Below are 24,088 nucleotides of genomic sequence, written 5' to 3'. Positions count from 1 at the left end.
TAACACTGACACCATTTGTAATTCTCCGAGTTATTCTTAGCCTATTCTGTATCTAGTTAGCAGATTAAAATTTGTCCTCAGGAACAGATGAGATTCTCTTTTTTTTTTTTTTTTTTTTTTTCCTCCAGGGTTATTGCTGGGCTCGGTGCCTGCACCATGAATCCACCGCTCCTGGAGGCCATTTTTCCCCCCTTTTGTTGCCCTTGTTGTAGACTCGTTGTGGTTATTATTATTGCCCTTGTTGACGCTATTCATTGTTGGATAGGACAGAGAGAAATGGAGAGAGGAGGGGAAGACAGAGAGGAGGAGAGAAAGATAGACACCTGCAGACCTGCTTCACCGCCTGTGAAGCGACTCCCCTGCAGGTGGGGAGCCGGGGTTCGAACCGGGATCCTTATGCCGGTCCTTGCGCTTTGCGCCACATGCGCTTAACCCACTGCGCCACCGCCTGACCCCCAGATGAGATTCTCTTGAGATAAAATCTCCTGATTTATAAAATCAGGATAATATCAATCTTGTCTCTCTTATAGGATTAAATATTTTAGGACAAATACACTTTTCTTCTCTTTAAATTTATTTATTTTTTTATGGTGAGGGCTGGGGGCTTGAACCCAGGTCCTTTTGCATGGCAATATGGGCACTCAGCAGAGTGTGCTACTGCTAAGTCCTTTAACACTATTATTTAAAATGTCTATTGCAGGGTAGGGAGTTGACTTATTGGTACAGCGCATGCCCAGCATGCATGCATGAGGCTGTGGCTCTAATCTCTTGTGCACCACTAAAAGAAAAACAGAATCTAAAGAACGGCATAAATGATCTTTTAGATAATGTCTGTTGAGAGCTATAGTAGATCCTGTATTACATATCAAAATATAAAGTAAAGTTATGGCCTCACTGGTGAGTCCAGAAGGGCAGAGAGAAGGATGTACAGCAAGTGACTCGGTTTTAGCATAGCAGCAATGTGCACAGACAGCTGTGGACACAGAGGACTGGCAGTCACTTTTGTTCAGGAGAAGAGATGTCAGAATAAAGTACAGGAGGGAGGTAGCATTGGAGTTGGGCTTTACAGAATGAACAGAAGTTGGCTAAGAAAGACCATTCTAATCAAACAGATGAGTCTTTGCAAGTATGTAAGAGTGGAGGTGAGAGAGGTCCAGGGGAACAGCTGGCAGGCACTCCTAGGGGTTCACCTCAGGGTGCTGAAGGCGAGGGAGGTGGGAGGAGACAGGGGCCTGAGATAAGACAGCATAGTCGCCAGGGCCAGGCCACATTTGCTTTTTTTTAAAATGATAAAATACCTTTTCTTGATACATATGTACAAACTACTGATTTTACCATCGACTGTAAACCAATAATCCCCCAATAAAAGGAAAGAAAGGAAGGAAGGAAGGAAGGAAGGAAGGAAGGAAGGAAGGAAGGAAGGAAGGAAGGGAGAAAGAGAGAAAGAGAGAAAGAGAGAAAGAGAGAAAGAGAGAAAGAAAGAAAGAAAGAAAGAAAGAAAGAAAGAAAGAAAGAAAGAAGGAGAAAGAAAGAAACACCTTCTGAAGCTTTAAAATAGGACCTGGGTGTGGTTCAGTAGGTAGAGTACAGACCTCAGGTGTGCAGCCCTGGTTTCCATCCTCAATCTGACACTAAAGGGCATAGTGATGGTATGGTTTGGTTTCTCTTGCCTGCTCACTCTCAATTAAATAAATAATAAATTTAAAAACAAACAAACAAACAAAACCCCAAGAGAATGGTCAGATTAGACCATTGTGGCAGAGGGAGGAGAAAAAAAGAACTAGGAATAAAAAATTATTGAAGAAGTAATGTGGTGGATAACTTAGGAGTTGAATTAGAAGTGAGTATGCTGACAATTCATCTGCTGGGAATATATTCAAAGGAAACAGGCACACCAATCAGGAGAAATTTATATACATCTCTATTCACAGCAGCACAATTTGTAACAACCTAACCTTGGAAACAACCCAGAGGTCCAACAACAGATGAGTGGCTAAGAAAGCTGTGGTGTATATATACACACGGTGGAATAGTACTCAGCTGTTAAAAAATGATCAAGTCATCTCCTTCATCTCATTTGGAATGGAACTTGGTAAGTGAGATAAGGCCCCCAAAGGGGGCCAAATACCAATAATCTTACCAGAGTAAGAATCCTGGTTCGAGCCCCCGGCTCCCCACCTGCAGGGGAGTCCCTCCACAGGTGGTGAAGCAGGTCTGCAGGTGTCTATCTTTCTCTGCCCTCTCTGTCTTCCCCTCCTCTCTCCATTTCTCTCTGTCCTATTAAAAAATGACATCAATAACAACAACAATAAAAAACAAGGGCAACAAAAGAGAAAATAAATAAATATAAAAAACATAAAAAATAAAAAGATAAACAAGACCAGAAAAGGAAAGCACAAGATGAAACTTGGACTGGGGAGGGTACTCTGTACCAAAACAAAAGGACTGTGGGGAGAGGGTTTTGGTAGGGAGTGAAAAGGGCCTTGAGGGATCGATATGCCCATATATCAACAATCACACTATAAACCACTAGCCTCCTCCCCTATAAAATGACCAATTAACGATAAAGAATAAGTAGTCAAAATTAAAATTATTGCAGAAAAAAAAGGGAGGGGCACGAGTATGGACAGGAAAGAGAAGGCAAACTGGGCCAGTGGTGCTACACCTGGACACAGATGGCTTAGAAGAAAGAAGTGATGTTAGTGGGGAGATAATGAGCTTAGGCTGGGGCATGTAGATATTAAGGAGGAACAGCTCAAGAGCTCTTTAGAAATATGCTAGAAAGTCGGGGGAGGAGTCTGGGGCACAGGAGAGGGCCTATAGAGAGACAGAGGTTTGAGAGTGCTGTTAGCACACAGACAGATGTTGAGGGCATAGTTCTTACACGCCACACTGGTCCTGGTACACAGCAGCCTGACTGGCAGTATGTGTTGAGTGAGCCTATGTGGAGTGAGCACAGGAGGAGGATGAAATGGCAGGCACTAACAATACAAGAGGTGGGCGAAGTAGAAGGAGCCAGTCTATTATACGAATTACAGATTTGAGTTTTTTATTTCTAAGTCAACAATTTCAAAGTTGTCCCTAATGTGCAAATTGCTCTATAGGCAGAGAAGCTAGCACTTAATACTGAAATCTTTCTTTTTTAAATCTTGAAATACTTGTGTTTGAGTAACAACCCTTTATCAAGCAGTAATTCTTTGACTCAGAGATCTGGAAATAAACTAATAAAATTCAAACTTAGGATCAAAAATATATACTTTAAGCAGAATTAAATTTATACTTCCAAACAACAAATATTAGCTAATTGCCAAAATGGTCATGTGAGTATGTGTGTGTGTGTGTGTGTGTGTGTGAGAGAGAGAGAGAGAGAGAGAGAGAGAGAGAGACAGAAAGAAAGAGAGAGAAAGAGAGAGCTAGAGAGCGTGGTAAGAAAGATAGTCAAGACATCACTGGGGATGGAAGCCAGGACTTCATACATACAAGGCATGTGCTTCATGACTGAGCCATCTCCCTACACCCTAGCAGTCTAACTTTCAAATTTTAACTTTCCTTAAATTTCACCAGTTGTCCATAAATTATATTTAAGAAATGTCATTGTATAAGGCTACTTTGAATATAATTTTTAAAAATAAAATTATACTCTATCAAAATTAAGAAAGACAACAAAAAGGAATTGAAATGGAACTTGCATGCCTTTAGCTGCTCATCTGATACACAGATCATTTTTCAAAATAAAAATAATATTTTTAACCAAATTGATAATTTGCTTTAAAAATATATTAATGATCACAATCATTCATTTTATGCTGACACAAATTTCAATGATGCACTAGGTTCAGAAACTAGAATCAATGCAAGATAAACTGAATACTACTAATTACTGCCATACAACGCTAGTATAAATAAGTATTCTCTATGATTTGGTTAAAGAGGAATTGCTTGAATGCAAAGGCAGAGGAATTAAATGTCTTAGTGTTGACATGCAACTCTACAGGAATAGCTACTTGATATTCTAAAGTGGGAGAACTGCTGATTTACAACTGTGTATAATTAGTGTGACCATATTGTTTCATGATAAGCAAAACCAAAAGGCCAATTTGTTATAAAGTTCGATATTTGGATGATCAAACTCACTAGTACTTAACAAGCAATTAATATTTGTCAATGAAAAATGTTTTGGTGACACAAAGTGAAGATCAATAGTCCTAGCTCACTTGTTGCACTCTATGGCCTTGACAAGCCATCCAAATAACTATGATCTTTAAGGGAAACAAACTACTTTGATATTTCAATTTATGTCCTTCCCAAGCAAACACAGCCTTTGAAGCTTTTTGTTTATAACTCAGAATGCACTTTATTAGTAATCGCCTTGTAATTGCTATCATATATGTCACCCACAGATGTGTGCCTGACTGTAGATTACTAAAAACATACAAAATGTGGTCTGGGAGGTGGCGCAGTGGATAAAGCATTGGATTCTCACACATGAAGTCCTGAGTTCGATCCCCAGCAGCACATGTACCAGAGTGATATCTGGTTCTTTCTCTCCCTCCGCCTGTCTTTCTCATGAATAAATACATTCTTTTAAAAAAACAAAATATTAAGCATATGCATTTTATTCACTTTTGAATAGAAGCATGTAGAAACAAACCCTTCTACTTAATATAATGTCCATCCCCGTCACCCCCTGCCCCCGGGCTGAACTAGGTCTGCAGAGAAAAAAAAAAAAAAGAGGTTGTTGGGACACTTTTCTGAAAGCTTAAGAAATTACATTTATAGGGGAGTCGGGCTGTAGCGCAGCAGGTTAAGCGCAGGTGGCGCAAAGCACAAGGACCGGCATAAGGATCCCGGTTCGAACCCCGGCTCCCCACCTGCAGGGGAGTCGCTTCACAAGCAGTGAAGCAGGTCTGCAGGTGTCTATCTTTCTTTCCTCCTCTCTGTCTTCCCCTCCTCTCTCCATTTCTCTCTGTCCTATCCAACAACGACAACAATAATAACTACAACAATAAAACAACAAGGGCAACAAAAGGGAATAAATAAATAAAATAAATATTAAAAAAAAGAAATTACATTTATGCAAAAGTGATTGGTAAAGAGGTCGAGTGTTGGCACACCTAGTTGAGTGCACATGTTACAATGCACAAGGACCTGGGTTCAAGGCCTTATTCCCCACCTATAAAGGAGGAAGCTTCACAAATGGTAAAGCAGTGCTATAAATGTCTCCCCTTCTTTCTCCTGCTCTATCTTCTCCCTTTGCTCTCAAATTCTTTGTCTCTATCCAATAAATTATATATATATATGAAAGTGATTTTTAGAAAAAAATTTTTTTAAATAGAAGAAAAAAAAAAACCTAAAAGTTACCTGTGATGTACTACCTTTTATGGAGTACAGTACCTAGAACAGAACTGGAAAACAACTATTTCTACTCATCAAATCCCCTGCCTCAGAAAAATACATCCTGAGCCATTTGTCACATTCTTCCAAGCTTTCTATTAAGTCAGCTTTTAATGTATAAGGCTTATCAGTTTTTTGTGTGAACATCTCAGTACTCCTCTCATCATTTTATCATTTTTAAATTTCTTATATTCAGAGATAAGGCTCATAGTAGTCAGATCATTTAAAGTGGTAAAACTGAAAGTATGCATGTTTCCTATCCTTCAAATCATCCTGATTAACAAAATTATTATTAAAGTGCCTATGTTAGGCTGCAGGACCTGAGTGCAAGGCCCTGCTCACTGTCTGTAAGGGGGAAGGCTTCATGAGCAGTGATGCTGTGTTTTACATCTCTCTCTCTCTCAGTCTCCTCATCCACTTTCAATTGCTCTCTGTCCTATCAAATGAGAGAAAGAAAGAGAAAAAGCAAAAGAGAAAAAGAAAGAAAAATGGACTCCAGGAGTGGTGGATTTGTCATGCAGGTACTGAGCCCTAGTGGTAATCCTGGTGGCAATAAAAATTAAAAATAAACAATCTATCACATATTTACTTGGTTTTACAGTTTGGAAATGATAGACTAACCATTTATTGAAAGGCAGGCACATATTTTTTTAAAAGGGTATATTCTTTTAAAAGGAAATATTGTTGCTAAAATACTATAGCTTTTATAAGTCTTATGAAAATACTTTTATTTAACAATTGAGGTTAATATTCAGATATGGTATTGTAAATTAAGATCTCCTGCCTCAATGAACTATTTGTACTTCAAGGTTTTAAATTTATGATTGTTCTGATGTCAAGAGTATAATTTCTCTAACATAGAACTTAAACTACAAAGCAAGCAGCCAGTAAACCTAAGGGTACTCCTTAAAACTGCTAAAAGTCTCTGCACTCAAGGTCTGAATGTGATTTAATACAGAACAGAAAATACTGTTTCTATGTCTCTGGGAAGTTTAACATTTAATGAGAACTCTGGTTCACACTTCCTGTTTCACGTATGAAAAGCTCAAAGTCCAAAGAAAGAGTTCACAGAATAGCAAACTGGTGCATGGGAGATAAAAGGGAAAAATGGGTCAATATTCCAAGAACCTCTGTTTAAAAAACAAACAACAGAAAAAAAAAAACCTTCACAATACATTATATATTAACTGTAAGGGATAAGAAATCCTTATCTTTGGGGTGGGAGGGTGAGGACACAGAACTTTGGTGGTGTGAGGTGGAGCTATAGCCTGTAATCTTATAATCTAATAACCCACCATAATCACCAAATCAAAATTTGTGAAAAAGAATAAAAGTGGAACAATGTAAAGGGGTAGGGGTGGGGAGCAAACATCCTTCTGTCAGCAGTTGTGTCTTCTTCACTCCATGCTATGCTTGTCATATGCAATCTGGTAATTCATTTAGTAGATTTAGGTAGGTATAGCCGTGGCACTCCTCAAATAAGACGTTAGAAAGTTTAGTTGTAGTTCAGTTTTGTAGGACTCTAAACTCCTCTATCCAAGAAACAATGTACCAAATAGCTATTGAATCTCACAGCCAGCTTCCACGATCCTACAGTATGTTTAATGTTTCAGGATTTATAGTGTCAGTTCAATCTCCTGTACTCTGTTGCACGATATTTACAAGAGAGTTTCTTGGGAAGAGGAATTTCTGGGTCCAGGTCAGACCACTGGGAACCAGAAACTGCTAGCTTCTAACATCTTTCAATATACTGGGGACTCAAGTCTGGGCGTGAAGGCGGTCAAAAGTCTGAGGTTACCTCTTATGAATTCTTTAGCAATAGATGCATCTAAATTTCTCAGCTAAACTTACGGGAGACACTCATTTTCTTTTCCCAACACCCATGTTCAGGTAGATTAAATCATGGGATTACTGTAGGAAACTGGAGATTTTCTGAGTAATAACTTGAGTGATGTGTTATAGTGGTGTGCTATAGTGCTGGTGATTGGTGCATGAGCGCTTGTGTGAGTGTATGTTGTGTTGAACTAGGAGACAGCAAAACTCCGTTTTCCATGTAGTGGATGTAATACAATCAAAGCCTTACAGAGAAGATTAAGCATACCTTCTCAGAAAAACTGAAAAAACCTGCAAAATGACTGGGATTTATGACGCAAGCAAAGAACTAGAGAGCAAAAGGGGTGGCTAGAGAATGAGGTTGACAGTCAACTGAGACTCCCTGTGAAAACAGATTGTGAGGAGAGCTTTTATATTTTATTTTCGATTTTTTTCTCTCCAAAATCATTTCATTAGTGAAGTAATGGTTTGTAGGACAGTTGTTGACATACAGGTACAACTTTTCATCTCCCCATGATAGATGTCTGGGTCTGCACCCCGTCCACCAACAAGTTGGCCCTTCACCATCATGCACCCGGTCGACACCCCCTCTCTGTCTTCCTGCCTGCCCCCTTCTCCAGACTTCTGCTTTGCTGCAATACATCACACCCTGTCCAAGTTTCACCTGTGTTTCCATTTTCTTTCCTTGTTACAAAAGTCACAACAGTAAGTTATCAATAGATCATCTGGCTTCCATGGAAAGAAGTCTTTTAAACTCAACAATGACAACATTTACAAAACCATTTACTAAAAAACACTGTGTTTTCCAAATGTCATATTTCTTATATAAACTAACTTTTAAGAAATGATTATCTAATAGCAGACTTAAATCTAAATCTTTGCTGAATATATCCATTAAAACAATATAATTACATGGGTTAGGCCATTTTATGTTGAGATAAATAAATTCAGTTTTAATAACTCATTAATAACAATCATTTTTCACACCAAATAATTACATATTTTGTGTTAAAGTTCAATAAGTGAATTTAAGAGTTAGGAAATTTTTTTTCTTTGAATATGAGAAGATCTGAAAGCAAAATGTTACTTTTACTATTTTTTAGCATGACACTGATTTCAAACATTGAAATTTAAAGTTGAAAATAATTTTAAAATAAATGCCCCAAAGACTGAAAGTAATCACCTAAGTAATTCATATTCAAGTATGGCTTCTACAAATTCTGTCATAGATCTGTTCAAAGACTGTCTCTTCAGTTTACATATTCCTTGATTTCTATTTCCAATAAAACCAAGAGGACACAGTAAGGATATAAGCATATTTACCTAAGAGCTGTGTAAAATTAATGGCTGACTTCTTAAGGCAACTTTGTCCTGATGATTAGAACTGTTTAGAATATGCGATGCATGACTTTCGATGGCTTCAAGCTTAAGGACGGCAGGGAATGACCTTGAACAGCAGTGTATAAAAATACATTTATCACAGAAATGGCATGCTGGCTGCCAGTCAATATATGCCTCTCATTTGTTAGGAGGTTCTCCTGCTGTGATTCCCTCATTACAATTTGCTTTTACTTCCTGGGCAAATGACAACTAGAAAATGAAGCAGCTTCTTTCTCGACCAAACTTAATCCAGAAAAAAAATGAGATGACAGCTGCAACCACTCAAGTGTTAACAGGACATTCTACACATGCTTGTAAAAGGCATGATTATATATTCTAAATATTACATCACAAAATGTGACAGGCAACAAGTCATCTCACCTTTGTGGTCTATTCCACGGGTGGAGAAGAAATGGTTCAGAAAGAGAGGGTACTTTTTGCTTGTAAGTAACTGCATAGATCTTATCTGGTCTATTTTCCTAATGAAGTAATTAGAGGTGTAGGATGCAGGTGAATCCTCAAATTCTCTAATCTCTACATGCTGTAGAAAACAATTCTTGGGAACTTTAGGAAAAGCATTTAACTAAAGTCTGACTGTGTGGAATAACTATCCCCTGTCACATGCTTTTATGACAAAGACAGTTTTATATTTTTCTAGAAAGGAACAAAAAAGGTACAATTGCCTAGATAATTTGGTTGTAGTAGATATATACTCATAGCTGTGAAGAAAATCATGGTGTGATCACATAAAGATTTAGGTTGTGTTTATTTTTTTCATATATGGATCTTCTGACCCCGGTTTCTAATCATGGTTTGAGACACCTCAGGGAATACCACATGATTACAAAACGTGAATTATCACAAAATGCGGAAAACAAAAACAATGTTTCCTTTAAAAACAAAACAAAACACATACTAGAAAGCATCTTAGGAGAGCTAGGCAAAGAGAAAGACAAGCCCAAAGCATGATAATACCGTCAAGAAAATTAACTCCTAAAATACTGACTGCTCCAATAACTGCTTGGTCTTCGGCCATGCCACCCTGAAAACGTCTGAAGAAGCTAAGTAGAATTGGGCCTGGTAGTACTTGGACAAGAGTCCAATGATAGTCTGCTTGGCTTTGATTTTTCTTTGTTTAATTCAAAGTTTGTGTTTGGGATTCTATATTGAAAAATTTAATGTTAGCAATTAGCAAAGTATGGACTGAAAATATGGTTAGATGAGTGAACACAAACATGATGCAAAGTGACAAAAGCCTGCTACATACAAAAACAAACAAACAAGCAAGCAAAACACCACATACCATATGATTCTATATGAACTTATCAGGCAGGGCAACCAACTGTAGTGGCAGAAAGATCAGTGCTAGCACAAGGAGGAGGGCAGATCACAGCTTTGGGGGGTGATGGATATCTTTATCTTGACCCTAGTGGTGGTAACACAATTTTACATAACTGTGTATTCACAGTGGGTGCATTTTTTTATATGGAAATTATATCTTGTTGAAATGAGTTCAAAAAATACACATTAAGAAAAATAGGTACAGGGGGCCAGGGTGGTGGTGCACTGGGTTAACTGCACATAATACAAAGTACAAGGACCAGCCTAAGTATTCTGGTTCGAGCCCCCAGCCCCCTATCTGCAGGGGCATCATTTCACAAATGGTGAAGCAGGTCTATAGATGTCTTATGTTTCTCCTCCCTCTCTATCTTGCCCCCCTCTCTCCATTTCTCATTGTTCTATCAAAAAAAAAAAAGTGGCCACAGGAGCAGTAGTGTAGGCACTGAGCCCCAGAGATAACCCTGGAGGCAAAAATAATAAATAAATAAACAAACAAACAAACAAATAAATAGCTGGTACACTGGGAAGGGGGTGAGTTGTATAATAACTGAATTTTTTGTTCCGGGGCCTGGATTGAGACAGGGACACACCAAGTGCTGTTCCCTAAAATGCATTTTCCAGTTTTCATCAGGTCTGGATGGAGAGGGTGTGCCTTCAGTTTTTCTTCAGGAAACGTAACCACAGTCTAGTATTTCTCAGGAAGAATACCTTTCCTGTAAAGTCACTACAAGTATTCTTTCCCTTGAATTCTTGTCTATCACTCTTTGAGGATTTGAGGATACCACAGTGACTTATTTCTCTTCTAATATAAGCCATATATTTTTGTTCAGTGTAACTGGCTATTGATTCCAGATTGCTGGTGCAAACAGTTCTTAAGTTCTTTGAAAGCCCTGAACCTAAACCTGTACAACTCTTACTTTCCACAAATATTTGTTTTCAATTCCAAAGGTAAAGGGTTTAGAAAAAAAAAAAGTTAAAAAGTCTAAGATCTATAGATAATATGATTTTTCACACCTTAAAAATTATATATCAGTAGTACACTGATGCATGTAATAAACAGCACAATATTGAAACTCACAATCTAGTTTACATATAAGGAAACTTTCAAGCCTTTTCCAGAAGAACAGCTAAGCTATCAAAACCACAGCCAGTCACCCTGGTCACATGTGTGTCACCAGCCCCTCCCCGAAGCCATGTGAAGGCTGCAGTGAGCTGCCTGCTGCTTCAGTGAGCACTCGTCATGCTGATCCTCTTCGAGAAAGGAGTGTGGAGAAAGCTTTAAACACCAACATGATTAGGGACTAGTCAAATAACAACAATAATAATAAAGCTGTGTGCAGAGTACAGTTAATGAAAATAATACCCAACAAAGGGCATGGGTAACAAAAATAATACTCAAGGAGGAAAAAAAAATCAATATATTTATATCACTCTTAACTTATCTCTTTATTAGGGGGAAAATGATGAAATTAAATAATACAGAGTCAGTAAAAGCAGATCTGAAAAGGAGCTTGAATATGTTTCATTAAGTCTTCTCTCCTCCTTGGCCACTGAGTCAATTCAGTTTTATTATGGGCTTTTAAAAATATGACTGTAATTCCAGTTAATTAAATACAAATACAGATAAATCCCTTTAAATTTTCTCTATAGTTTTAAAGTATTGTATTGCTAGGAGTTTAGCTTTTTGACGTTCTCCCTATTTCCATACTGTATATCTAAAGAGCTGGCTCCATAAATAATTTGATACTCGCAGTTCTTTACACTGAGAGCACTGCCCAGCACAGAAAGCCGTGGCAGGCCCGTCAGCTGTGGCATTATCCCAGATCCAGAGGACAGGAGCTTGTCACTGAAAACTGCACTCCTAGCAAACCACATAGGGGGAGAGGATAGAAGCCAAGATTCTGGTGTTCAGGGAACTGTCAGAGCAGGGTCATGAGCTGGCTTCTTTTCTTTGGAAAGGTTTTTTCAAGTCCAGTGTTTGCCTTACTTAGGTGGATACCTGCAGGGTTGGTTGGTTTGTTTTGCTTTGTCTTGTTTGTCTCACCACTCTTCCTTCTGCGTCTCTGAACTGTTGAAATGTAGTGTATTGAAATGAATGTATGAACAGCTAAATTCTCCTCCTTATCTTGGTTACTTTCCCTTGATTTCTCTCTGCTATAATCTATCTTTCTGTCTTCTTGACTATTTAGCCATACAAAGAAAATGTTTCTTGTTACGGTGCCCCCCTCAATACTGCTTTTTCAACCCTATTTTTCTAGATCATTATTTATTTTTATGGGTGAGAGAGAATGAGTTCAGGGCACTGGCTAGCCTCTTGTATATGAGGTGCTGGCATTGCACCTGGGGCCTTATACATGTGAGGCTGGTGCTTTACTGCTGAGATATTTCAAGATGTTTTCCTAGGACTCAGATTTCCCAGACTAATCTAAAGGATGATCTCATGGAATAAGTTTGAACAGTTTTCCTCTCCCCGCTCCATTATTTCATGAAAATTTTAAACCAGAATAAGTGGATGAGAGTTCTAAGGATTACTTTTTCTACCTTAAAAAAATAGTGTCATTATTTAATGTATGTTACTTCTAATATTTATTTTCTAAAAAATATATTTCTGAATTTCTGTATTCAAAAACATTCCAATCCTAAATCCGTCTCCAATTTTCTTTTAATCCGATGCAAAGATGAGCAGTGCAGAATGAAAAGAGACTAAGGACTCTCCTACTGTTAGTCAGAAAATCTCATTTCAAATAGAAAAATTAAATGGTCAGGATTTTTTTTTTTCATTGATGATCTCTATCAAGGTTTTCATACTGTATTTTGAAATTTAAAACTTTATAGAGAGGCCAGGTGATGGTGCACCTGGTTGAGTGCACACATTATAGTGCTCAAGGACCTGGGTTCAAGCCTGTGGTCCCCATCTTCAGGGGGAAAGCTTCACAAGTGGTAAAGCAGCAGTGCTGGATTCCTATCTATCTATCTATCTATCTATCTATCTATCTATCTATCTATCTATCTATCTATCTACCTACCTACCTACCTACCTACCTACCTATCTATCTACCTACCTACCTATCTATCTATCTATCTGTTTATCTATCTATCTCTCCCGAGAGAGAGAAAGAGAGAGAGAGAGAGAGAGAGAAAGAGAGAGAGACAGAGAGATATCACACTGACTTCTTCATGCAGAGGCCATCCCCAGGTATTTAAAATCATGGGCTGGGAGTCGGGCTGTAGCGCAGCGGGTTAAGCGCAGGTGGCGCAAAGCACAAGGACCGGCATCAGGATCCCAGTTCGAACCCCGGCTCCCCACCTGCAGGGGAGTCGCTTCACAGGCGGTGAAGCAGGTCTGCAGGTGTCTATCTTTCTCTCCCCCTCTCTGTCTTCCCCTCCTCTCTCCGTTTCTCTCTGTCCTATCCAACAACGACGACAACAACAATAATAACTAAAACAAGGGCAACAAAAGGGAATAAATAAAATAAAATATTAAAACAAAAAATTTTTTTAAAAATCATGGGCTAAATTATTATACTTTCAATGTGACACCATGTTTACAGAGGTAATAGGTTGGAGTACTGTTGCCAAAAGCTTATTTTCCTCCACAGTTAAGTGCTATAACATGCTATCGAGGACCTGGAACAACCAAGAGTAAGGTCCGTAATTTCTCAGTGAACATTTCTAAATGTGTAAGAGATATTTTCTCATTTTTAAGTAGAACATGCTCATTAATTTATTTTGTATGAGTCATTTAAATCAGAGTCAAACTCACAAACAAGCAATTAAAAAATACTTGTGGCTTAAAAGAAAGCTTTTCAGTGTGCAAAAGTTTTCCTTCCTTCCTTCCTTCCTTCCTTCCTTCCTTCCTTCCTTCCTTCCTTCCTTCCTTCCTTCCGAAACTTGTTTTAACAATTATTACAACATTTGGTGATTGATTCATTGAAAGGACCTCCTACATGCAGGTAACAGAATTCTATATGAGAGGAGGTAGGAAAGCAAACAGCATGGTGAAGAAGGGTGGAGGCTACATGATTAATTTGAAGCCGCAAAGGCTAAACTGCCTTCAAGTACGCTGATAGAATTCAACTCCTTCCCTGTAGACCATTTTGCCCCACATGAAGTATGCCCCTACCTCCAGGTTTTAAGAAAGCCTACTCTGACCCAGTTTTATTAAACAGAACCCATAAAAAACTTGTATTATGCCTACAATTGCAGTGTCAAATATATGTGTTGAGAGATGACAGCACTTGACCTCTGCCTCCAGGAGGCCCAGTGAGAGTGCTTTGGGAACACGCTCGGCTCCCGAGGGACCTCCCGTTCAAACCTAATCTCTTACAGGTCCATGGGGCAGAGCGGGCCACAGAAACCCCAGGACACCTAGAGCTTCCCTGCTTACACACTGGGGCTTTTGGATATTAAACTGTTCTTTTGAGAAAACACCCTATGACCTTAGCATGCCCCTGCTCAGGTTTGAGGAGACTCATGAGGCCCAAGTGTACACCTGCTTCTGTCTCCCTTCTTTGCTTTTGTTTTCATAGGATGAAAAGAAAACAACACAATGATAAGGAGGGCTTCCTTCCCTGTTCTTTGACTTCCGTGGATAAACTATGAGGGAAAAGAATGACTTCTCAAATACCAGAACCAGGGGGCGAGCCAGTTTTACTTTACACACACACATTCATGATTTGATTAAAAGGCACGCAGCTAAATGAAAGAAGAAATGAAAAATGAAGAAGGATGATTTCCCTCTGCAAATCGGTTGGCTCTTGATAACAATATTTCTACTCCCACTCTTGTCAGCTGCCATTTGCTCTTCTGCTTATAATCTAGGCTACTTATTCATCTTTCTGCCGAGAGAGCTGCAATCTAGGTTGTCCAGATACCAAAACACATTGCCAGATAAACTAAGAAGCATCTTTCTTTTCTTTTCTTTTCTTTTCTTTTCTTTTCTTTTCTTTTCTTTTCTTTCTTTCTCTCTTCCTTCCTTCTTCTCTCTCTTTCTCTCTGCAAGAAATGGAATGATTTTTTAAGGGCTTGGTTATGTTTATGTGCTTTTAAGAAGTCACAAAAAAGCAACTTTCCCCTGAAGTCCCTTTGGATGCCAAGTATGTGTTCTCTGTTCACACAGGAATGAAACACCCTTTGGATCATTCAGCCCTATTTTTTATTTCACTGTTTCAGGATGTCTCCTGATACTTGGGGGGGGGGGGGGTCGGAATTCCACTGTTAGTTTCACTTCCTGTTAAAGTCATTAATACCCAATCTTGTAGATCTAACAGTCACTCCCATTCTCTATTCTCCCAATCTGACCCATGGGGAAATTTGAGAATGGATGTTGCCTTTTCAGCAAATACTTCAGCTTTGCCTCAGATGTTTACAAGTGTGATAAACATTTATTCTTTTCTATATCTGCCACTACTGTGAGGTTATTGATCAAATCATACTTGAAAAAACTCTGCCAGAGACCATGGAGAAGGATATATATTGTTTCAGGAAAGTAATTACTTCCTTTCCTCTGTACAATTCATTGTTTAATCCAGATTTGTTTTAAAATCAGATTTTCTGATTTCAAAGGTCTTGAGCAAGTTGCCATTTCTTACCTCAAGCAATTAAAGATTTAGATACCTTAACTTTCATTAATATTAGCCTCACATGATACTGTTTCTGGTTTAGAAATGTCATTCCTTCTGTGTCAGGTATGGGGAAATCCAGTTGCTTTATCTTTTTTTGAAGGCTATTTGCAGGTCACTTTTATAAAACATTAACATGCTCTTTTCTACCTCTCAAGTGAACTATTAAAGAAGCTTAAAAGAAAGAAGTCTACAAGCTTACAAGGCCATTGTAGAGTGAACAAAATAGTAATAAAAAAATACACACCCATATCAGGCTTTGCTGTTTGCTGAAGCTCTAGACTTCAACCTCTATTTCATTTCTTATTTATCTATTTTATTACATTTATGTAATATTTTTATTTGTTATTTGTTCTTTATTAGTGATTTAATATTGATTTATAAAACCTCCATTTTATACTAGTAGACAAAGCAGAGAGGAGAACCATTTCCTTTGCTCTGTTTTCAATATTTCTGGGCAGTTCTAACTAACTCAGAGGGTCTCCTCCCTAATTGAATAAAGGAAGCCGAGGGTTGTTTTTTTTATAATATATTTACTTATTTATTATTGGAAAGGGACAGAGAGAAATTGAAAGGGGAGAGGGAGATAGAGAGAGAAAGAGACAGAGGGACATCTGCAGCCCTGCTTCACCACTCATGAAGCTGTCCCCTCACAGGAGGGGACCAGAGGCTTGAACTTGGGTCCTTGTGCACTGTAATCTGTGTGCTTAGCTCGGTATGTCACCATCTGGCCCCACTATATGAATAACTGCCTTGGAGAGAAAACACAAATTTGAACTGGTGTCATCTAATACTACATGGTTCTCATATCTGCCAAGCAGTCTAATTTAATCTATTATATATCCTATCTTATACTCTTACTTGTATTAATTTTCCAAAGCTGCTTAATTATTATTATTAAACTTTATTGCCACCAGTGATATTGCTGGGGCTAGGGGCCAGCACTATGAATCTACCACACCTGGTAGCCATTTTTCCTTTTTTTTTTTTTCCTTTCCCATTTTTCTTTTCCTTTCTGTTATACTTGACAGGACAGAGAGAAATTAAGAGGGAAGGGGAGACAGAGAGGGAGAGAGAAACATAGACACCTGCAGACCTGCTTCACCACTCTTGAAAATTCCCCCCTGCGGGTGGGGAGCAAGGGCTAGAACCCAGGTCCTGTGCATGATATTATGTATACTTAACCAAGGGTGCTACCACCTGGAAGCCCGCTGCTATGCTCTTGACATTTCCAAATTAAGGAATTTGGTTTCTCTGGTAAATTTGGTTATGGCAATATTTGAAGCCCCCACCTTACCTGAGACTGAACTTTAAATATGCTCAGTTATTAGTAAATTATAAACATATCTCTAAGTGAAGCCCCAATTTCATCTCTAAGTATATGAACAAAAGGAATCTAATCTAATATTTCCTTGTATTTAAGTTCAAGAAAGGAAGGAGGAATGAAGGAAAGAAGATAGGGACCAACTCTTATGCAGAGTGAAGATGCTCTTGAGAGCTCCTAGCGAGCAGAAAAAGATTATCAATCAGTTTGTATTACAAAAATGATTAATGCAAGGATGAATGATGAGAATGGGAAGCGATCAGAGTCGGCTTCTTATTCAATATTTCTGAATTCACATTACATGATGGGATGTGCTGATGTTGTAATCCTTCTGGCAGTCCTCTCAATTGCCTGCTTTGCTCTTTGATTGGAGATCATTAAGCTTCAAACATAGCAAGTGGCCCAGTTACCAAATGTACCTTAATTTCAACTACTTGTCCTGTAGCTTTCAGTCTCTGTGTGGCTCATTGGATAGACTAGCCTTCCTGTGCTGCCAGAATTCTATATCTGTGGCTGCAACGTCACACAAACGTAGCCAGGAGGAGGGTGGAATGTGTCAGAAACTGGAAGCATCCAAGTGCATTTTCGTAGTAGTCACTCTGGTGAAAGAAAAATTATGTAGCACTTGCTAGTATGAAAAACCACATTTCAGGAGGTTGAGGTGGATAATTAGTGGCAGGGGATGAAAGAGGATCGAATCTGTGAGGTAAGCAAGAACTAGTCAAGGTTCAGAGATAGATAATTATGGATGTGATTTGGAAGAGACCTGTAATTTCAACTGTATCCGACAGACAGAGGTACATAAACTTTTTTTTTAAGTATGCGGTAGATCTAGTTCCACTAGGATACAGATTTTTTTTTCCTCCAAAGAAACAGATGATGCATATTCTACATTTGTGTTTAGTTTCATTTCTATACTCTTACACTTGCTCTTGTCAGGGAATAACACTTTGGAGAAGAACCCATCCTCCGCATTCAAGTAGACTGTATTTCTGAGGTAAAAGCTTTCTCGAGGTTCTCCTCTATTTTCAACTTGTCTAGTTAGTTTACAGCAAAAGGCAGACACTAAGCATGCTAGTCCTTACTTTGAGGTTTTATGCCTAGTGTCATACTAGCTTAAGAAAATATATAAGTCCAAGTGTCCAAAGCTGCTAGAGTCTTTCATACTTTAATATTACACTAGAACAAATATCTGATAAGTGTCTAAAAACTAGTCTGTTTGTGACTGAAATTCTAGCACCTTAAAATTTTAATTCACCTGAGTTTTGTACCACTGATTCCTCAAATATTTGCTGAATTAATTATTAAACTACTAGCTACTTTCTGGAAATCTAACACTGTGATTAGTTTGGTCAAATCCCCTCTTAAACTCTTAAAGACTTAAAAATGTAATTTCTAGGTTGAATGTTGCATGCATGTAACTGGGTTCGGTACTTTTTATGAACACTCTACAGGCAAAGATTACTACAAATCTTGCTGTTCCTTATTTTAAACATCACAGAGATTATTAATTAGTACTCTTGCAATATAAACACACTCAGTGTTATCAGAGTTTATATTTAAATCATCTTGGGAAATTTTTTGGAGAAAAATAACAAAAATAGAAGAAATCCTAGGACATAATAAACAGATTTCTGTTCTTCAAATGAGAACTGTATCCAGTGGTCAAAACTTAAGAGATAAGCTGACAAAGAAGGAACTCAAATGCTCAGCAAACAGCCTTGAGTTTCTCAGAATTTCGATTTACTTTGCTGGAGCACATAGTTATATGCAGAGAGCGGCAAGATGCCCTTACCCAGTAATGGATGAGCAGTCAGAGCAGTTCCATTTTCATCAACAAAAATGTAAATAAGTGACACACGAACAAGAAAGAGTCTGTTTCCCCCAGGCAATTGTCATACAATTGACTGACAGCAATTTATCTGCCTGATCCCTGACAAAAATGTATCCAGTAATCTGAAGATTATCCTGGGAGATGACTGATCACTTTACAGGAAAATACCATCCTGTGAAAGGGTTTCCTATAAATTAGGGTGAACAGGAAAAACAACCCCCACCATATCCCACCATCTTCCCTAGACAGCCGCTCCTTTTGACAGCTGAGCAAAAGTGCTTTGCTATCACACTTAAAATGGAGCATTTACAGAGTTAAAAGCTCAAAAGACCTATCCATGGAGACCGAGGTAAATTAGATACATTTCTGCATTTCTTTGGATACAAATTCAATTTTTAAAGAGCCTTTACCCTAGACATGACGTCACACTTTTTACGATAATAAAAATTTAAAATCACAGTATGTGGCTTCATGGAGTGGTCAGCAAGTTTACTATTTTTCCAGGCAGTCCCATCTCATTACAGAAAATGGCATCATTCCAGAAGAAAAGAAAAGAAAAAAATTAAATTGATTACTATGTCAACCGTGGCATCCATATGCCAAATTGTTTGTTGATAAAAGTTATTTTCCTTTCTGAGTTCTAAATTCTTGCTATCAGACATAATTGCTTCATCTCACAAGTGTATGTTTGCAAGATATTAATATTTCCAAAATCACTCATGAGGCATTTCTACTTTTCTTCTTAGGTACTAACTTGTTAGTCTACTCAGTGCCCCTTTCCTCTCCCAACTCATGCCATTGCAATGTGTCAGATACGTGAAAACAGACAAAAGATGCGCTCAATAACCAACAACATTCCTAGCTTCTAGATTTGTGCTCGGAGGTGTGTAACTTTACAGCATATGAGAAGATTACAATAGTGAGGTGGCCTGCAATCTGGACCAACATGATGGCCGTCACAACGCCAGCCACTGTTCAGCCACTTCTGTCTAAAGGATGGGCAACTACCCAGAGTTAGAATTTGCTGCTCAGTGGAAAACTATATACATAACCTAGAATTTGCTGCTCAGTGGAAAACTATATACATAACCGCAATTTATAGCTCCCCTGCTCCTGAACCCCTAGCCAGTGAGATATTTGAGGCTGTGTTGGATTGTCCTTGAGAAGAAAAGTCTGGTCTACCACACTTTCATCCAACAGCGTTTGTGTTAGACACACTGCACTTATTACTTGGAATAATTCTCCATGTCACAAGTTCCATATGGCTCACCTTGTAAACTTTTAATCTGTACTAGTTTTCAAAGTTAATTACTAATCAGTACGTCTGGCATTTTTAGAAATGTATTCTTTTCTACTTTTTTAAGAGCATTCAAGCTTTAATTATTATTATTTTTTCTTTATTGCCTCCAGGGTTATTGCTGGGGCTTGGTGACTGCGTGGCAAATCCACCATAGCTAGGGGCTAGGTTTTTTTTTTTTTTCTTCTTCTTCTCCTTCTTCTTCTTCTTCTTCTTCTTCTTCTTCTTCTTCTTCTTCTTCTTCTTCTTCTTCTTCTTCTTCTTCTAATAGAGATGAAGAGAAATGGAAAAAGGAATGGGGCAGAGAAGGAGATAAAGCAGGGCCAGGTGGTGGCGCACCTGGTTGAGCGCATGTTACAGTGGGGCAGAGAAGGAGATAAATCAAGGCCAGGTGGTGGCGCACCTGGTTGAGCGCATGTTACAGTGCTCAAGGACTAGGTTCGAGCCCCTGGTCCCCACCTGCAGGGGGAAAGCCTTGTGAGTGGTAAAGCAGTGCTGCAGGTGTCTCTCTGTCTCTCTCCTCTCTAACCCCCCTAACCTTCTCCACTTCTGGCTGTCTCTTTAAAATAAAGATAATAAACTTAAAAAAAGATTTATTTTAAAAAAAGAGCGAAGAAGAAGAAAAAGAAGAAGAGAAAGCTAGAGTGCAGTAGTCTCTTCCTACAAACTTTTTTAACTTAGAAATGCTCAGTTTTTGTATACTGTTGCTAATTCTATGAGGACCAGAGAGCTGATATTGTCCCAGCTGAAAAGCATTCACATTATTGCATTTTGCTACTGACAGCTGTCTACCTAGGAATGGATTCTGAGGCTGAAGAAGGAGTGATTACAAAAGACCAGCTGCCTTAATCAAGATAGGTAAGGAAAAAAGGAAGCTGCAATTTGATTAGCTGAATTATTCTTTTTCATTATGAGAGCTTTATAAAATTAAACAGCATGGGCTTGAGGTTGCTTTATACTGAGCAGGTCTTATGCCTTACATTTTAACTGATTATATACACTAATTTGGAAGAAGTGGAGAATGTTAGAAATGTGGCAGAATAAGTTTATATTCTGAAAAGCATGGAGAGTCTGAACAGTTCATTAAATTACATATACATATGAACTCATAATGCAGAAATTGAACTGAAAGATGTAGGTCTTCTCTCTCCGCTAGTATCCAGCTCCTCTTAGAGATCTCCGACATGGCATTTTGAATCAGAGCACTGTATTTATACTTTGTATGTTATCTTGGAGGACTGCTAATAAACCACACATTAATAGAAGTAGAGGTAGAAATATAAGATATTGAAGGTTTAATAAAATGCATTCCTTGCTTTTTTCCCACCATATAATCACTCAAGTTCCTATTCACATCTCTAGACAACCTGCAGGGCATATGTTGTTTACAAACTTGCTACTGTTTGACCCATAGGATTGATACAATATGGGAAATTTGTAGAGCTGGGGAACTGAGCAGTGGCGCACTGGGTTAAGTGCACATAGTATGAAGCACAAGAACCCATGTAAGGATTCCAGTTCGAGCCCCCAGCTGTGGTAAAGCAGGTCTGCAGGTGTCTATCTTTCTCTTTCTCTCTCTATTTCCCCCTCCCTCTCAATATCTCTCTGTCCTATCCAATTTTTTTTTTTAAATGCCCACTAGGAGCAGTGGATTCATAGTGCTGGCACCAAGTCCCAGTGATAACCCTGGAGGCAAAAGAAAAAAAAATTAAGGGGTTCTTTTTTGCCCCTACCCTTTACTCTCATGGCTTAACAGAGGAGGGACTCCTCACTATTCCTGGTCTTCTCATGCCTCTCAAGATTAACTCAAAACTTCCGTTGGCCAGTTTTTCTACTACTGATTATGAAACAGAGGTGGAGGGGAACAAGTGAGAAGTGATGTCTTTTTCCCTCTGTTGTGCCCAAGGCTGAAGTCCGAAAATCAGGAGAACAGAAGTGGAGCAGATGGAGCTCTGGGTGTTACTCCAGTAAAGGAGAATGGGGTTGGGATAAGCACCTTGCAAGCAACAGAGCACTAACACTGCTGTGCTATGAGGCGACAAGTAACCGTCAAGTTCAGGAACAAGCCAGGGTAGTAGTAGCTTCAAAAGAAGGAGACAGACTACAAGGGGTGGACCAAAGAGAAATTCTCAATGAGAAAACATTAAGTCAAATGTCCTGGAGCTAGAAAGATCCAGGCAGTAGAGTAACTGAAAATAAGATGGTGTCACCTGAGCAGAAAGACTGCTAGGGAGCCTGGAGAGAGGTAGGAGTTTACAGTATTAACAGCATAGCGGTCTGAGAGGTGGTGTGTGAGGTTGAGAACATATTACCATGCTCAAGAACCTGGGTTTAAGCTCCTGTTTCCCACCACCAGGTGGGAGGCTTCAGGAACTGTGAAGTAGGTCTGCAGGTATCTCTCTTTTTCTCTCCTCTTTCTCCTCTCTCCTGTCTCACATTCTCTTTGTCCTATCTAATAACAAAAGAAATAGAAAAAAAAAAGTAGAATGTGGTGTAAGTGCATTTTATCTCATAAGGACTACTAGTGGTAATATTAATATTTATTATTAATTATATATTTATATATTAATATCTCCTGGCATTCAGAAATTGTTAAGGAAATTTTCAACATGCACAAGAACAGATGAAATAGTATAGTGAACTCCTATATGTCTTTGACCCAGTTCTAAGAATTAGTTATTTTAAGAACTAGCTGGGTGGTGGCACTCCTGGTAGAGTACACACACTACTAAGTGCAAAGTGCCAAGTTCCCAGACCCACCTTCAGAGTGGGGAGAGCTTCATGAGCAGTGCTCCAGTTGTCTCCCCTTTCCCCCCCCCTTTCTGGCCCCCCTCTCCTCCTTCTCCCTGTTTCTCTGTCTCTATCATAAAAGAAAGGGGAAAAAATGCCATCAGAACAGTGAAGTTGTGTTGCAGGCATTAAAATTTAGATTCCAATCCACAATACCAACTACATGAAGTTAAGTAGTATTCTTTCTGGTCTTTCTATTTCACCCATAAAAGTGAAAATAAATAAGCATTAAGAAATATTTTCTAGGCTTGGGAGATGGTATGATGGTTATGCAAAAGACTCTGTGACTGAGGATTTGAGGTCCCAGGTTCAATCCCCACCACCACCATAAGCCAGAGCTGAGTAGTGCTCTGGTGTCTTTCTCTTTCTCTCACTCTGTATCTCTCTCATTTAAAGAAACAAGCAAACAAATAAAAATTTGAAATGAATTGAAGTTGTTTAAAAATATTTTCTCTAAGACAAATAAAATTACTTAATATTATTATTCTAAGTCATCTAATAAATAGGTCAAAGTCATGGGCCCTGGAATATACTTAAAATAGACTTCCTAGATTCTTCCAACATGAAGACTCCAATTATCACCTACAATATCCTTATTTTTATGTTCCTGATTATTAAACAATTTGCTCTGCTTTATATCTTAATGCTTTTTAGCCACCAAGTTGTAGATGCTACCATGATGCCATCTTGACCTCCCTGGGCAGAGGATCTCACCGATGTGTCCTGGAACCCCACAACCCCAGAGCCCTGTCCCACTAGGGAACGACAGACACAGGCTGGAGGCGTGGATTGACCTGCCAATGCCCATGTCCAGCAGAGAAGCTATTACAGAAGCCAGACCTCCCATCTTCTGCACCCCATAGAGATCGTTGGTCCATACACCCAGAGGGATAAATAGGCCAGTTTCCAATGGAGGGAATGAGATGTGGAACTCTGATGGTGGGAACTGTGTGGAATTGTGGCCCTCTTATCCCACAATCTTGTCAATCATTATTAAATCACTAGTAAAAAATAATAAATTATTTTCTATGAGACAAATAAATTTTCTTGATATTATTAAGCACTACAAGTCATCTATCTAATAAATAGGTCAAAGTCCCTGCAGCTTTATCTGGTAGAAACTCATAAGAAAAATGTTTCACTTTACCAAAAAAATTACTTCAATTTCATAATTATATTAATGGTTTTAACTTATCCAATACCTATTAGATTGAAACTGCTAAAAAAAATTTGAGTATAAATTAGAGAAGAATAATAGTGATTCATTTAGGAGA

At 38.6% G+C, this 24,088-nt stretch overlaps 1 protein-coding gene across 4 annotated transcripts in view; it reads right to left on the bottom strand.

Moving 5' to 3' along the window:
* The window catches only part of WDR7 (WD repeat domain 7), a 421,542-nt gene that overhangs the window by 23,256 nt on the left and 374,198 nt on the right, over positions 1 to 24,088 (bottom strand). The window lies entirely within an intron of this gene.

Source organism: Erinaceus europaeus, chromosome 15 (genome assembly GCF_950295315.1).
Source record: "Erinaceus europaeus chromosome 15, mEriEur2.1, whole genome shotgun sequence".
Lineage (NCBI taxonomy): Eukaryota > Metazoa > Chordata > Mammalia > Eulipotyphla > Erinaceidae > Erinaceus > Erinaceus europaeus.
The sequence above is the reverse complement of the archived record's forward strand: the minus strand, read 5'-3'. Positions and strand labels throughout refer to the sequence as shown.